General features: G+C 38.7%; 1 protein-coding gene across 1 annotated transcript in view; it reads right to left on the reverse strand.

The window, feature by feature from the left end:
* USH2A (usherin) overlaps positions 1-16421 on the reverse strand; it is a 642834-nt gene that overhangs the window by 334181 nt on the left and 292232 nt on the right. The window lies entirely within an intron of this gene.

The raw sequence follows: 16421 nt of genomic DNA on the forward strand, positions 1-16421 counted from the left end.
CCTTCAATACAAAAAAAGGATAGAGTAATATTCTAAAAATTCAATTCTTATTTTGGGAAAAAAGACATGCCTTGACAGATTTGAGGGTTTCAAAAAAAGGGAGGAAATAAATCAACATAATAGATTCAATTTTAAGAAAACAGATAAAATTTCAGAGAAATTCTCAAAAGGAAGACTATGGGTCCTGACACAACATTGTAAACTGTCTATAAATCAATAACATTTTAAAAAAAAAAGGATATGGGTAGACAGCAGAGTTGCATGATTTCCAAGGAGACATACTGCTAAATGCATGCACATAAAAATTATAAATAAAAGTGAAGCTGAGGCTTTATTAGCAATAAGAGTCTAATATTTGTAAATATAACAAATTTTGGAGCCAAATTTTATAATTATTAAGAGTCAACATTTGGCATACAAATGATCAATAGGCACATTAAAAAAATGCTCCATATCACTAATTATCAGAGAAATGTAAGTCAAAACTACAATGAGGTATCACCTCACACCAGTAAGAATGGCCATCATTCAAAAATCCACAAATGACAAATGCTGGACAGGCTGTGGAGAAAGGGGAACCCTCCTACACTGCTGGTGGGAATGCAGTTTGGTGCAGCCACTGTGGAAAACAGTATTGAGATTCCTCAAAAGACTAGGAATAGATTTACTGTATGACCCAGGAATCCCGCTCCTGGGCATATATCCAGAAGGAACCCTACTTCAGGATGACACCTGCACTGTGATGTTCATAGCAGCACTATTTACAATAGCCAAGCCATGGAGACAGCCTAAATGTCCATCAACAGGTGACTGGATAAAGAAGAGGTGGTATATTTATACAATGGAATACTACTCAGCCATAAAAACTGACATAATGCCATTTGCAGCAACATGGATGCTCCTGGAGAATGTCATTCTAAGTGAAGTAAGCCAGAAAGAGAAAGAAAAATATCCCATGAGATCGCTCATATGTGGAATCTAAAAACAAACAAACAAACAAACAAAGCATAAATACAAAACAGAAACAGACTCATAGACATAGAATACAAACTTGTGGTTGCCAAGGGGGCAGAGGGTGAGAAGGGATAGACGGGATTTCAAAATTGTAGAATAGATAAACAAGATTATACTGTGTAGCACAGGGAAATATACACAAGATCTTATGGTAGGTCACAGAGAAAAAAATGTGACAATGAATATATATATATATGTTCATGTATAACTGAAAAATTGTGCTCTACACTGGAATTTGACACAACATTGTAAAATGATTATAAATCAATCAAAAATGTTTTAAAAAAAGTGAACATTTGGGATGGTGCTTCAGACTATAATGATTTCCTCTGGGGCTGTATTTTAGTTTCTTCTCTTCTTCTAGTAACAATATCTTGCTGCTTTGGCCCCAAAGTTGGGCATATGATCCAAGATGGACCAATCAGCATCCTTTCTCAGTGTTTTTCAATCTGGAGTTGGGAAATTTTTCCAGAGAGTAGGGAATGAATTCAGAGCTGCTGCTCATCATGTTTTCCAGTATATGGAGAAAGCCCACAGTTACAAGAATGAGTGAATCCAAAAATGTTAAAATTTGTGTGGAAACACAAAAGATCCCCAATAGCCAAAACAGTCTTGAAAAAGAAGAACAGAGCTGGGGGAATCATGCTCCCTGACTTCAGATTATACTACAAAGCTACAGTAATCAAAACAGTATCGTACTGGCACAAAAAACAGACACAGAGATCAATGGAACAGGAGAAAAACTTTGGAAATCCACACATTCATGGTCAATTAATCTATAACAAAGGAGGCAAGAATATACAATGGAGAAAAGACAGTCTCTTGTATAAGTGGTGCAGGGCAAACTGGACAGCTACCTGTAAAAGACTGAAATTAGACCATTCTCTCACATCATATACAAAAATAAACTCAAAATGGATTACAGACTTAAATGTTAAGACCAGTTACTATAAAACTCCTAGGGGAAAACACAGGCAGAACATTCTTGGACATAAATCACAGAAATGCATTTTCTGAACCAGCTCCTGGAATAATGAAATTAAAAGCAAAAATAAACAAATGGGGTCTAATTAAGCTTAAAAGCTTTTGCACAGTTAAGGATACCATCAACAAAACAAAAAGCCAACCTATAGAACAGAAAAAAATATTTTCAAATGATGTGACTGACAAGGGACTAATTTCCAATATATACAAGTAGTATATACAATATATACACTGTTGGTGGGAACGTAAATAGGTGCAGCCACTATGGAGGATGTATGGAGGTTCCTTAAAAATCTAAAAATAGACTTATCATATGATCCAGTAATCCCACTCCTGGGCATATACCCAGAGAAAAAAAATAATTCAAAAAGACACATGCACCCCAATGTTCATAGCAGCACTATTTACAACAGCCAAGACATGGAAACAACCCTAATGTCCATCAACAGATGACTGGATAAAGAAGACATGTTCCATATATATAATGGAACACTACTCAGCCATACAAAAGAATAAAATAATGCCACTTGCAGTAGCAAGGAATAGACTTGGAGATCATCATTCTAAGTGAAGTAAGCCAGAAAGATAAAGAAAAAATCCCACATGATATCGCTTATATGTGGACTCCAAAAAAAAAAAAAAAAAAAAAAAAAAAGGACAGAAACGAACTACTTATTTATAACTTAGATAATTGATTTCTTGATTATGTGTAAGCACATTTCACTGACCTTTATGATTGGATTACTGGATTCTGTTGATTCTTATTTTGTGGTTGGCTTTATTCCTTTGATAACTATGTAAGTTTGAAAAACTAAAGCTATAAAAACTGTTCTTAGAAACAATGAATGGTACATATATGTAAATTTTAAAATGGTTTTATCTCTCAATGAGTTGCACTTCCTAGAATAAACTTTGTTTACCCCTCTCCCTCCTTTCTCAAAAAAAAAAAAAAAAGAGTGAGTGAATCTCATTCCAGAAAGAAACAAAAATGAAATAGTTGAATTTCCAACATTTACAACGGAAAGACTCAGGACTCAGAACTAAAGCATATATTTACTTTGTAAAACCAAGAATGAATAATAATCACTGTTTTTGAAGCAGTCAAACATTTGCCATGGATAAAATCAAATATAGTGTAAAAGGCATTTCTTTCCAATTTAAGATAGCTATCAAGTACTTAGGAGAATGAAGTAAAGCATTTTCTTCCTGATTCCATCATCAAGTCATTCTTCTACTAAAAGAAGTAACCTACGCTTTCCTGGGCATTCATTGTTTGTAGCTATGATATGAAGATACCATTTTGAAAATAACTTATAAAAATATTAAGGGAACTGGAGCATTCACATGGACAGTGAAAAATATTGACAAAAGTAAGACATGAGGAACGAGTACCTTGAATTTAAATTCTGCCTCGTTTTTCTTATTATACATTCATTACAACTAAATTCCCCTAAAGTCCCTGATGTCTGTGACTGGATACTCCTCTACAGCATTTATAGCTTCAGAGTTTTTAATCCCTCTCTGCCTTTATTTTTAGAGAAAGGGCACTCTAATAATCTGCAGATGTAGAGTCTGTTAACAGTGGCATTCTCCTATAGTTTGTTGAATTTTCTAAATCGGATAGAAAGACAAAGCCTCTAAAGCTTATCCAGATGTGGTTTTATAATGATGTCACTAGGGTTGATTCCGTAATCAAGACCCCTAAAAATATACAGTTTAGCCTTAGTATCAGCAACAAGGTTAATGGAAATACGTACCAAGGGTAAACACTCTAGCGGATTGTGTCATCAGGAAATATTTAAACACCATTTAAAAGGATTTAAAATAAGTAGATTTTATTTTACACTGACTAATGCACAGAAATATAATACAATAGAGCTGTTAACAAATAAACCTAATGCTTTTCTCTCCTCTTCTCCTCACCCCCCTGCCATCTGCATTGTTAGGTCCAATTAGCTTTTTGCATTTAAAATTCTAAATGACTAGTCCTTTCGCCCACTGAACAGAGACAACAGCTGTATAAAGTTCAGCCGGAACTATTTTGGAGTAAAGTCCTATTTCAATTATTTACTTTCTGTAATTGATTAGCTCACGTTGTGTCATTACGTCAGTGATTCTCCATTGCCTCAGAACAAAGTTCACGTGTCTCAGCATCCCTGTAGCACCTGGGATATTCTGACCCCTGCCTTGCCTCTCCCTGCTGTTGGCCACTTACCCAGGGTGGTCAGTCACAGTTAACTGTGTGCTGTTTAATTTGCATGAGACGCATATTCACAGCTCTGTGCCGTTGACTGTTCCACCAAGATCCTTGGGTTTGCCTGTTCCTCAGCTCTGAAATGCCACTCTAAAGCCCCCCAACAATTCACCTCCTCTGTGACACTATCTTCCTGATTAATTGCTTCTTTCTTTGCTCTCACACCTGTTACAGAAAATAGCACAGCACCATGTTTAGTTGTGTATATTTCCATCCAAGCAATTGAACTGGGAACGCTTTGAGGAAAAATGAAAATACTGTAATCACGTATGTAACTTCCAACCTCTGATGTAGTAACTTGTATACAGTAGATGCTCAATGAATATTTTCTGAATTAAATTGAATATGTAGTCAAGAGACATGTCTGGATGGGACTTTTGGTATTAAGAATCTTTATTACGTTTTAACAATAGCTATTATTTCTACAACTAAAAGCAAGTGTTAATTAAACTTCCACAAGCATTGTGAGCACCAACATTTTTTTTTTGCATTACCACATTTAATTCTCATATTAAGTCTCTGAAGTAGGTTACTGTTATTTCCAGTTCACTGGGAAACCAAGGCTTAGCAATGTCACACCTGCGTAATTCTGCCCCTGAACTTTGTAGTGGGAAGACTGCTAAGAATGACTGCCAGTGACTCGCTCTTCAAGAGGAGATCCTCATCACTGAGGTGGAGGGGCCTGTGAGAGGACCTAAATGAAGCCTCCAGAAGTTGAAGCCAGCCCTAGGCTGACAGCCTATAAGGAAATGGGGACATTAGCTTGACCACAGCAAGGACTGAATTCTGCCAACAACCTGAATAAGCCTGGAAGTAAATTCTTCCCCAGCGCCTCCAGAAGAGAGCTCAAACTGCTCAACTCCTTCTTCTTGGCCTTAGGAGACCCTAATGGGGAACCCAGCTAAGCCCACCCAAACTTCTTACTCACAGAACTGAAGGCAAGCAAATGAGTTTTGTTTTAGGCCACCTACTGAATGTCCCTGCTGGTTAGGGGCAGCTGTGAGACTGAGCTGCGGCCATTAGAATGTGGGCAGACATGAAACGTGTCCCTCCCAGGCCTGGCCCCTAAAAATATCCAGCTTACTGTCCTTCATTCTCTTTCCTCACCTGCTACAGCCATGGAGGTAACTCCAGAGCAGCCTGGGGAATCATGTGTTAAAGATGGCAGAGCCTTCATCGGCCTGTGTCCCTGACTGTGGAGAGCAAGGAAGCTCTACTGACCAAACTCTTCACCAGCATGGGGTGTGAACAAGAAATAAATTTCTACTGTGTGTCTGCCACATGAAGCCAAGATGAGCGTGTGCGCGTTTACATCATTTAGGGTTGTCCTAATACAGAGAAGGTTGGATAAGGTCCGAGAACTCAAGGTGAACAATCCAGCCATCTGAAGACCTGGAAAAAGAGAATTCCAGTCAGGGTAAACAGCAAGTCCAAAGGTCTGGAAATGGGAAGGCTTGCTGTATTTAAACAAAGAAATCTAAACAAAAAGAAAGCAGCCCGGCCCTACAGAAATAAATGGGAGTGGGAGAATAACAAAAGAGAAAGCTAAGAAAGGAGACGAGGGCCAGGAAGGGCTGTAGACCAGCATAAGGACTTTGGATTTTAGTTTAAGACTGGATGTGCAAGATGAAAGGAGTCCAAGATTAAATCCGGGTTTTTATTTCTGGCAAAAGGGTGAGTATTATTGTTAGTAATACCAATACTAATAGGATGAGTGTTCTCGGTCATGATCCTGAGGTAGGAAGCTCAGGAAACAGAACACATTTTATGGGAGGTGGCAGATACAGTGAATTCAGTTGTAGGAAGTTGGAGTGAAATGCCTGAGGCAGGCGTGTCCAATATGTAGATGGAAAAATGTCCACAGCTTAGAACAAATGTCTGAATTGGAGCGATCATCATCACAAGGATATGGGGCAGGGTGTTCCAAGAAGAACCTTGAGAGAAACCAATACTTGTGGGTGGAAGGAACAGAAGAGAAGGATGTATCAGAGCCTGAGCAGTAACAGGGAAATTGAGAAGATGGTTGCCACAGACACCCGGAAAAGACTGTTCTGTGATGGAGAAAGTGATCAATAACCTGTCCAAGTATCATGAACTATACAACCCTCACACTGGCCCCAAATTGGCTCTGCAAGAACTTTGATAACCTGGTGAGAATGGTTCCAACTGAGTGGTGAAGTCGTTATGGAGCCAATAGAAGGGTCGTGGGTTGAATCTTGTTCCCCTAAAAGATACATTCAAGTCCTAATCCTCATATCTGTGAATGTGACCTTGTTGGAAAATAGGGTCTTTGCAGATGTGATCAAGTTAAGAGAAAATGTGACAATGAGTGTGTATATGTCCATGAATGACTGAAAAATTGTGCTGAACACTGGAATTTGACACCACATTGTAAAATGATTATAAATCAATAAAAAATGTTTAAAAAAAAGAAAAATATACAGGGGGTTAGGAAGAAAAGAAAGAGCCCATGGAGGTAGGGAACATGATTCTGAAAGGGAAAGAGGCGAGGCTGGGGGCATATGTGGGAGATGAAACTCAAACAAGGCATTTTTTCCCATGTTTGTCTTATTTTCCTTTCACACGTAAGAGACGTGAGCCTATCAAAGGCTGATGGAAGGAGCTAGCGAAGGAGGAGAGATAAAGACACCGGAAAAGTAGGGCTAACTGACAGAGGTCCTCACCAAGGCAGAAGAGGACCCAGAGGGGGACTAGCCCTTGGCTGGGGATGAGCAGTTCTTCTTTGTTTCCTAAGAGAAGGAGAAAAACCTCAGTTCTGATGTAGGAAAGGTTCATGGCAGCAAACTGAGGAATCTCATCCAAGAGTTTCAATTTGAGGTGAAAAGCGAAGTCATTTGCTGAGATTCAGAGAGGTCAGAGATTGAAGAACTGTGGACAATGACTGAAGAACTGGCAATGGCAAATGTGCAGCAAAACACTAGGGCGATAAAGAAAGGTTGACAGCATGTATTTAGAAGCCGATTGGACACTGGAGAATATTGGATACAAAAATGGCACCAATCTGTATGTTTATCGAATTCCTTTTTGGCAGAACTCAGGACCCCTTGGTTTGGGTGTCAAAAACCCAGACAAATCTATTGATCTAGTTTTGATGGGTTTTCACATGAATATACTGGAGTAATAAGAGGGCAAAAAAGTTGAGAAAACTGAGAAGAAAACTCAGGTTCTATCCTCTGAAGCTACTTTAAAAAGAAAACAGAATGCCACTTGAAGATGAAGGCAGAGATCAGGGAGATGCAACTACAAGTCAAAGAACACCAGAGATTGCCAGCAAAGCACCAGAAGCGAGGGAAGAGGAACGGAGCAGATTCTTCCTTACAGCCCTCAGAAGGAGCCAACCCTCCCAACACACTGATCTGGGTCTTCTGGCCCCAAGAACCGTGAGACAATACATTTTGGTTGTTTAATCCACCTAGTGATGCTCTGTGATGGCAGCCCCAGCAAACTTACACAAGTAGTTAACTGAAAAATAATTCGCTATGTATTGGATAATTAAATGAAGAATTCTAAGATGCTACAGGAACAGCCTACCTCATTAAAACTGTTTACCACATTTAGCATATTAATTTGTTCTGAATTATGCATCGGTATTTGTTGTCACTTACTTTAAAATATTAATTTACTGATTCTCAGTGTTTCTTTAATTTAATTCAATTCATCTCCACTCAGTTCCATAAGAGATTAGTTGATGCCAATTGGGTCCTTATTCCTATGGTACTTACTATAGAGATTATGAAAAGAAATAATGTCATTATAACGTTATAATGACTCAATACACTTACATTCTTGTTCGGGATCAATATTTCTCCCCTTTAAAATAAGTTAATATTGTAAGGCAGAATGTACCTGAAGGACAAATTTACAGGAAAATGATATGAAAGAATCTATGAATCAAAGGAAGATGTGCGAATTGGGCTGGATCATCAAATATGTGTAACATTTTGACAGCGTAGATAGTGCTTGAGGTATGAAGAATACCACACGTGATATTGGCTAGAAGGAAATGAGTACGGTGAGTGATCAACCTGGTTAAATATCAACCTTGTAAAGACTAGAGAGAACTGTAAGGTAAGTACTAATAGGTTAATGCAATCAGACCCTCAAGTATCCACCTATTGTATCAAGCTTAATATATATATAAATATTTGGGGAACATACTGTAAAAATTAAGCTTTGTAATATCCAAACTGCAGTAAATTTAAAAGATAAGAAGACTCCTTCAAGTAAAAGAAAATCAAACACTAGAATCCCCTTACTGGGCAATAACCACTGTTAAGACTTAAGCATCTATCCCTAACACACGTATCTGTGTATGTACGTATACACATCCGTGAATACGTACACATGTACACACGTTTTACTAAAAGAGACTCATGTATTGCACGCTGTCTGTTAAAATGTTTGTTTTTAACACCTCTCCCCGTTGTTAAATATCCTCCAGCATTGTAAGCTGTATGGCCACACAGTATTCCACTAGTGGACATTTAAGGATTTCTGCTGGCATATGCAGGCCAGTGATTTCACGTGCTAAGTTCTAATTTCAGAGATGAAGCTTTTCTATAATTATTTCCCAGTTTTGGAATTGGAGGTGGATGTTTCCTTTTACAATTATTCCCATGGCTTTCTGGAAGGTAGGACTTTAAGAGCTGACACTGTCACTGCAACCGCCCAGAGGTCAGAGGGGTCAGGATACAGGCGCAGAAACACAGAAGGTTGTTCTACTGGCTCACTCTTCCTCCTACCTTCTCCAAAAAGAGAACACACTGTTTGATCCCATTCATATTAAGTACAAATACAGCAAAACAAATCTATACTAACAATGAAGGAAGAGGTCACCTGAGTCAGGCAACAATGGGAGGCTCCCAGGGGCCAACCATGTTCTGTGTTGTGACTTAGGTGCTGGTTGCATGGGTGTGTTCGGTTTGGGAATATTCATGAAGCCCTATACTTGAGACAGGTTCTTGGTATAAATTAACAATTCATTTAAGAAGTTTCAAAAAAAATAAAATTAAAAATAATGGCAGCTCTCAAAATGCTCAAAGTAGCAGGCAGGCTCTATCTGTAAAGCTCTCAATGAAAGGACACATTTTTCAGGATTTAACTCCACTACTTCACTAGCTGGATCTTATTCCCACTATTCCTCAGAAGTCCCTTCAAATATAGAGCCCTTTCCTACCATCTGAGACTAATATTCATCCATTAGGTTAACAAATCACAAGTAATATTTGGGTACAGATCTTAAAATATAAGTTTAAACGTTTAATTTCTCCAAACACTTGTGCACTGTAGAAGCATCTTAAAGCAAGAATGACACTTCAGTTGTTTTGCTTACAGTTAACCACAACTGATATTTAAACATTCTGCACAAGTTATCTCGTTTCACTTGACCTTTTGTTATTAAGTGAACATGGCTTTTTGGAGCTAAGCATCCATTGTTCATTAACCCAAGGATCTGGTGTGTTGCTAAGCCTTAAGCAACTCTTCAGGAGTCTTTGATCACAGAGTTAGCAGCTTGGTAACTTGGCTTCTTTTCATTCTTTGGGCTTTTTCCCTTGTATCCTCATGGTTTCTTAGACTTTGTAGAATTTAATGCTGTCTGTCTGTGACATAAAATGGGCACACGGTATGACTTAGTTTGTAACAGAGAGGAACCACCACTCACAGATGAGATCATTGAGTTACCTGAAAACCCTCACATGCTGTCTCATTAATACTTTACCTTATGGATTAGAACACAAGCACGTTAACAGTACTCCCCTCAGTAACATTACTTCATGTAAGAGGAGTGATTTAGAATCACTGCATTGTGGTATTCAAACATGCAAAATGGGAGGAGGGTATAGCTCAGTGGTAGAGCGCATGCCAGGCATGCACCAGGTTCTGAGTTCAATCCCCAGTACCTCCATTAAAATACGGAAATAAATAAACCTAATTATCTACCCCCCCAAAAAAACCCAAAGCTGGAATAAATCTACAACTTGATTTTTTTAAATGCAAAATGAAAGAAAATATCAAGGTTAAAGTGAAGTTTTATTTTGCTAAGAGAAGATCTTTAATACCTTCCTCAGTGCGAATGAATATAATTTAGCTCAATTTGTAGTGTGTTGATAAGGTTCCTTACAACGCTTGGTTAGAAGTACCTAACCTTTAAATGCTTTTTATCGTGCCGCAAGCAATACAGCTTCTTCTACTATAAATTTCTCATCGTAAGACTTAAGTGTTTGGAAAGTTTAAGATGAACATTTCTATTTTGCTGTTTATACATGGTTCTTTTTGACCTTGGCAAATAAGACCAAAAAAAAAAAAAAGTTTTAGCACTTTTAGTGACTAAAGGTTTAACACTTATTGTCTACCTGACTTTACCAGAAATTCACCTGCTTTTCCTCCCCTCTTCTCTTCTGTCTTTCTCTGCTCTGTGTCTCTCTCTAACTGCTGTCTTCCTTGTTTTACTAACTCAGTCTTACTGATCAAGAAGCTCTGGTCCTCAGGGCGCATCAGTGGGAAGATGCCATCCATGCTGCTAAAAATCAGCCAATTTGATGTATCACAGCACTACTACATAATATGAGACAATATACTTGCAAATATTCATGTTTTAAGGTTTGGTGTCAGGTATCATTTTTTTATGGAGTCCCTTAGACCTTTCCCCCTCCTTTGACATTCTAGTGTTTACAGGCAGCAATGGCTGAGGTTGGGTTAACTAAGGACAGTTCACGGAGTAAGAAAAGAACTGTCCAGAGGGATGACCATTCTTTCCTTCCCGGTCATCACAACTCACGTAAACCTCGCCATGCTGGGGGTTTACGTCTCCCAATTACTACCATCTTGCTATCCTTGTTTCCCAAAACTTTGGAGGCTTCTCTGAACCATCTCGCAAACTTCTTCAAGATTGCCAGTTTCTGGTAGGGTGCTCATTTAAAATGAGGATGATCTGGTTGGCTACAGTTTGGAGAGTCCTCATCAATCAGGATGCTATCAGCCTGAACTTTGAAACAATCCCAGGATGTTGAACAGTCTCACAAAAGGTTCCTTTTTTCTACCTCTTTATGAACGTACAGTACTCACACATATTAAGTGGCCTGCAATAGCTCTGCTGGTGATATCAAGTTAGGTCCTTCAATCTTTCGATAATGTTTTTAATCATAAGCTTTAAAGCACAACTGTTTTTACCTTGAAATTCTTAAAAATCTGTTATGAGACAGAAATAAGAGATTAATGGAGATCTTGCAAAAAAAAAAAAAAGATAAATGGCACTACCAGAACACCACAAAACTAGGGGAAAAATTAATTGAACCTATACTTTTGATAAATATTTATTTTTTGTGGAAGAAAAATGCATACTAGTTTAAGCTGTCATTATACTAACCTACAACCTATTTTTCATATTATTAGTAATACATAATGTGGTAGTTTATATTCAAAAATAAAACTAGAATGTATATACCTCATGTATTTATCCAGAAATACACCAAGGTTACTATGGTTACGAAAAATCCATTACCTTTGAATACAGAATGAAAAAGTTTGACTTAAAGTGTGTGCTATTTATTATAGCAGACATCAACAGCCTTCGGGAGCCTCTCTAACTGGATTCATTTTTCAGTGTCACAACTGACCCACCATACTACTAGCTTATGGCCTATGCAAGGCAAAAAATTTGAACTGTATGCATTTTTAAATATATTTTGTACTAACTCAAGGTGCAGCAATGCCTTTGACTTTTAATGCTTCATATTTAAGAGAAAGAAGAAAAACATTCCAGCCACCTTGACGCTAACTGGCTTTTGAATTGAAATGCATTTACTTTTACCCGAATCCACCATGGCGGCTGGATCCATTTTTTTTTTTTTAACCCATAATGGAAGAATGTTAGTTCTATGTGGAAACTTGAAAAGAAGCTACACAGAAATGGAGCAGGAGTGAGAAAAAAAAATAAAAGGTCGACACTTTGCATATTTGGGAGGGGACAGCAAGCCAAGTTATTAAGGACATTTTTGATGGTGTGGAAGGCAAAGAACTTTCAAAAGTGGAGAGGACTGTAACCAAACAAAACAGGGTATGAAACATAGCTCTCAAAGAAGTTCTAGAATTAATCCTCACCCCTATTAAATCTTTGCTCATCAGCAGAATCAAAGTAAAATACAAATGACTAATAATCACACAAAAAGTGTGCAGTAAAACCAGTAGTCAAACGTGTAAATAGAAATAAAAAAAATTTCAACTTGTAAAATTATCAAAGATTTAAGAATATAACATTCATTGCTGATGAACTTTTCTGGAAAACAATGTGAAAATGTGTATCAAATATTCTGTAAATGTTTGCTACCTATGACTTAGCCATTCCCCTTTTAGAGCTCGAGCAAAGATTTATGTACAACAATATTTGCCACAAAATATTTAAAGCAGAGGTTAAGTCAGAAACTTTTGAATGTTTCAAGCACTTAAATATATTAGTGTACGTTCGTTAGATGGACTGTGACATTATTAAAATATTTCAAAATATTTTTAGAAAAATCCTTAATGATATGGGATATATTCATAATTAGGGAATATGCAAGGATTCAAAATTATACATCATAGGTCAATTTTGCTAAAATGAATGAAATGCTAGAAGGAATTACATCAAACATGAAGAGCTTTTATCTGCATGGCGGGACTACCAGGTATCAAGTATCTGCATGTCTGAACTTCAGTAAGCATGTTACTCTTTTACCTGAAAGTTATTATCAACTATTTCTCTTCTCTAGTAGATGGCATCTTCCATTTCTCAGCCTATGAACTGACATTTCAGCACTGCACAGATCTATTTTAGCGACCCTAAACTCTGGCTACTACTGATAGCACCAGCTCTCATGAATAGAAGTCCCCTCCACAAACCACTCCGCATGGAAAGGACATTAAGTCACAAATATCCTGACACAAAGATGAGCAATGAGTACCAACAGCAGCTGAGATACATATTATGATGAAATGCGGCATAGATTTAAATTAGCTATAAAGGTTAAAGGGAGACCCAGTGGCCAGAGCGGATTTCTCCATCAGTTTTCTCCTGGCTGACTTCAAGCAGCCAGATTCCCTTTCCCATTCTGCTTTCTCTGTGATTCCTAGTGGAAAGGTAAGCCTTGAAGACACAAAGGACCTAAATTCTGTGCACATCACAGGTATAAAACCTTACAGTTCAGAGAGATCTTAAAGGCCATTTATTCAGCTGGCATGCAATTTGAGAATCTCGAGACAAGTGAACGGTCTGCCTGAGCTAATAGAGAAGACACTTTAGGATGCTGTTACGAACTGAACTGTGTTCTCCAGAATGTACACATTGAAGCCTTCACCCACAATGTGACTATATTTGCAGAGAGCGCTTTGAAAGAGGTGACGAAGGTGAAATGAGGTTATAAGGATAGGGCCCTAATCCAGCACGACTGGTGTCCTCACAGGAAGAGGAAGAGACCCCAGAGGAGCACAAAGAAGAAGGGCCACGTGAGGACACTGGGAGTGGGAGGCTGTCTGCCAGCCAAGGAGAGAGGCTTCGAGAGAAACCAAACCTGCCAACACCTTGATCTTGGATGTCTAGCCTCCAGAACTGTGAGAAATAAATTCCTGTTGTGTAAGCCATCCAGCCTGTGGCATTGTGTGAGAGCAGCCCTAGACTCATTTCAGATGCTCTGGGGTTTGTAATCGGGCTTCTATCTCCCTTTCAGAGCTGTTGTAAGAAATAATAAAATGTGTTCAATATGTAAAATGTGTAGAGGTGAAAAGCATGGGCTTTTGAGGCCAGACGGACCCAGATTTGAATCTGTTCTTTCAATTACTGACTAGGATTTCTTGATGTCTCTGGGCCCGTTTTCTGGGCTATTATGTCAGAATCATCAGGTACAACTCTGAACCTCACCATCAAGTTTTTGGCTTAGTTCCTTACCCTAGTGACCAACAATGCATCCCTACTGGGCTTTGTATCCTCTGCCATTTGGAGATAAAGACAACAAGAAATACATTTGCTTGTGAGACACCAAGGAGGATGCAGCCAAAAATGTCATGCGTGTTATCAAACCGGTGAAGAACCCATTATCACTCCAGTTGGAAAAGATGGTTATGGACACTATAAAAATATTCCACTTTCTTTATATTATATTTGGGGCATCTATTATACTATGGCAACATTTGCAATGATCTTTTAATGCAGATACTACAGTCTTACGGGTCTGTTAATGATTCACCCCAATATAAGGCAGATTTGGTATCATTTCTGAGGTGGTATGAGAAACCACTGTGAATTCTGGCCTCCTCTCCTCCTCACACTGTCCTTTTTTCTGGCTCTGCACAGTGTCACCTCACATGGTATTCTGCACATTCTGGAAATCTTCAAGGCCCACACGTTGAGACCGATGATCAGCCACACCACTTCCCTCTCGACCGGAGCGCAGGGATGGGATCCTAATTTCTTTGTCTCTGGTTTCACCCTTTTCCTCCACATCTTTTCCCTATTGCTTTTTCTTTCCCACCCCACTCCACTCTGCGATCTTCCTTCCTTGTTCCCATCAGGTAGCTGATTTCACTCACTTGTTTACTCAGCACTGCTTCTTCTCTGCCCACTCTGTGCTCAGTCCTGGAGACGCGGTCATGAACGAGACAGGCCCAGCCGCGTCCCTGTGACGCTCATGGTTTAGTGGGGCAAACTGACCGGTACACAGTCAGACTCATTCAAGACAACGCAAACCAAAACATAAGGCAAATGAAAGCTTTCAGTGAGCATGCAGGGGGCGTCAGAGAAGGCTTCACAGAGGCAATGTCTAGAATAAGCCTAAAACGTGTCTTCGCCATGACACATGATGATGATACGTTTGGCCCCGTGAAAGTCCTTTGTGTAATAATTGTAACACATGGGTAAAGTCTATTCCAGGATGTGTTTCCACTTCATCTGAAATAATTTCCGTGGCCAATAACTTTTAGTTAAAATAATGCCATCAGATGCTCCTAGGCAAGTGTAATCTACTTATTTTTAGTATTTATTTTTCAGTTAAGTTCTCTTTATTAAGTGTTCTTTACTAAGAACATTCTAGGTGTTTTTCAAAATGAGTCCCCTTCAAAAATCCTGAAAATTGCAGTTACTTGCATTTTACAGTTTCAGAAACTAAGTCTGAGAAGTTAGGTGGCTGTTGTTAAGAGCACATTCTCTTCATCACAGCCAGAATGTTCGAGATCGTGTCAAAGTTTAGCACTCCCAGGCTGTGCGACGCTGAGAAAGTTGCTTAACCTTTCTGTGCCTCAATTTCCTCATTCGCAAAATAGAGTGAATGATAATACTGACCTCAGAGAATAAGTATTACAGAATTTTATCCAACCATGATGAATAAGATACAAAAGTAACAGTTCTTGTGTTCTGAAGCCTTTTCTACTAGAGAGGACACAAAAAATGTAAACTCTGAGAATTAGATGAATGCCATGGCCCTGCCCCCAAACGCCCTATTCCTGCATCCATATGTGTTGCCATAAAGTCATGAGCACTGTGTCTGGCTGATTCTCTGCTACCACCTGAGCACCTGGCATTAATGTGAAGGAGTGAATATATAAACAATTAATCCTGCCTCTGACTCTAACCTGTTGTGATCTTTTATGAAGAATTTAATCTCTCTGAGGCCTCAGTTTTTCATCAATTAATATTTGATTAATTATATCTCACCTAATAGTCACATATAGTATATAAACTATTACAAAATATATAACCACTACAATTATGATACAAATATAAACACAATTCAAAACTGGACAACGTATCTAATACAGGTAGGTCTCCTGTGTTTCACAAGGCTTCCACCCATTCACTTTACTGAAGTGTCATCACACTTTATAATATGATCTAGGCAGATCTACTATGTTTTTCTCAAATGGTCTACAACTGAGATCACACTGAGTCACACTGCTGAGTCTTAAGATTATTCCACATTCGTGAAGACTGTAAAGTTAACTCATGTGCCAGTGGTGTGTGTATGAAATGGCATCAATGACTCAACCAGTCACGGTGAGCCTAGCTGGACCACACCGGGCCCCAGCTTTGATCCTGTGACCAGTCAGAGGCAGAGGAGTCACATGCTGAGCTCTGTGTATCAATACTTCCCAAAGCCCCCTCTGCACCGGAGCAAAGGTGTAT

The sequence above is a fragment of the Camelus bactrianus genome, chromosome 23 (genome assembly GCF_048773025.1).
Source record: "Camelus bactrianus isolate YW-2024 breed Bactrian camel chromosome 23, ASM4877302v1, whole genome shotgun sequence".
Classification (NCBI taxonomy): domain Eukaryota; kingdom Metazoa; phylum Chordata; class Mammalia; order Artiodactyla; family Camelidae; genus Camelus; species Camelus bactrianus.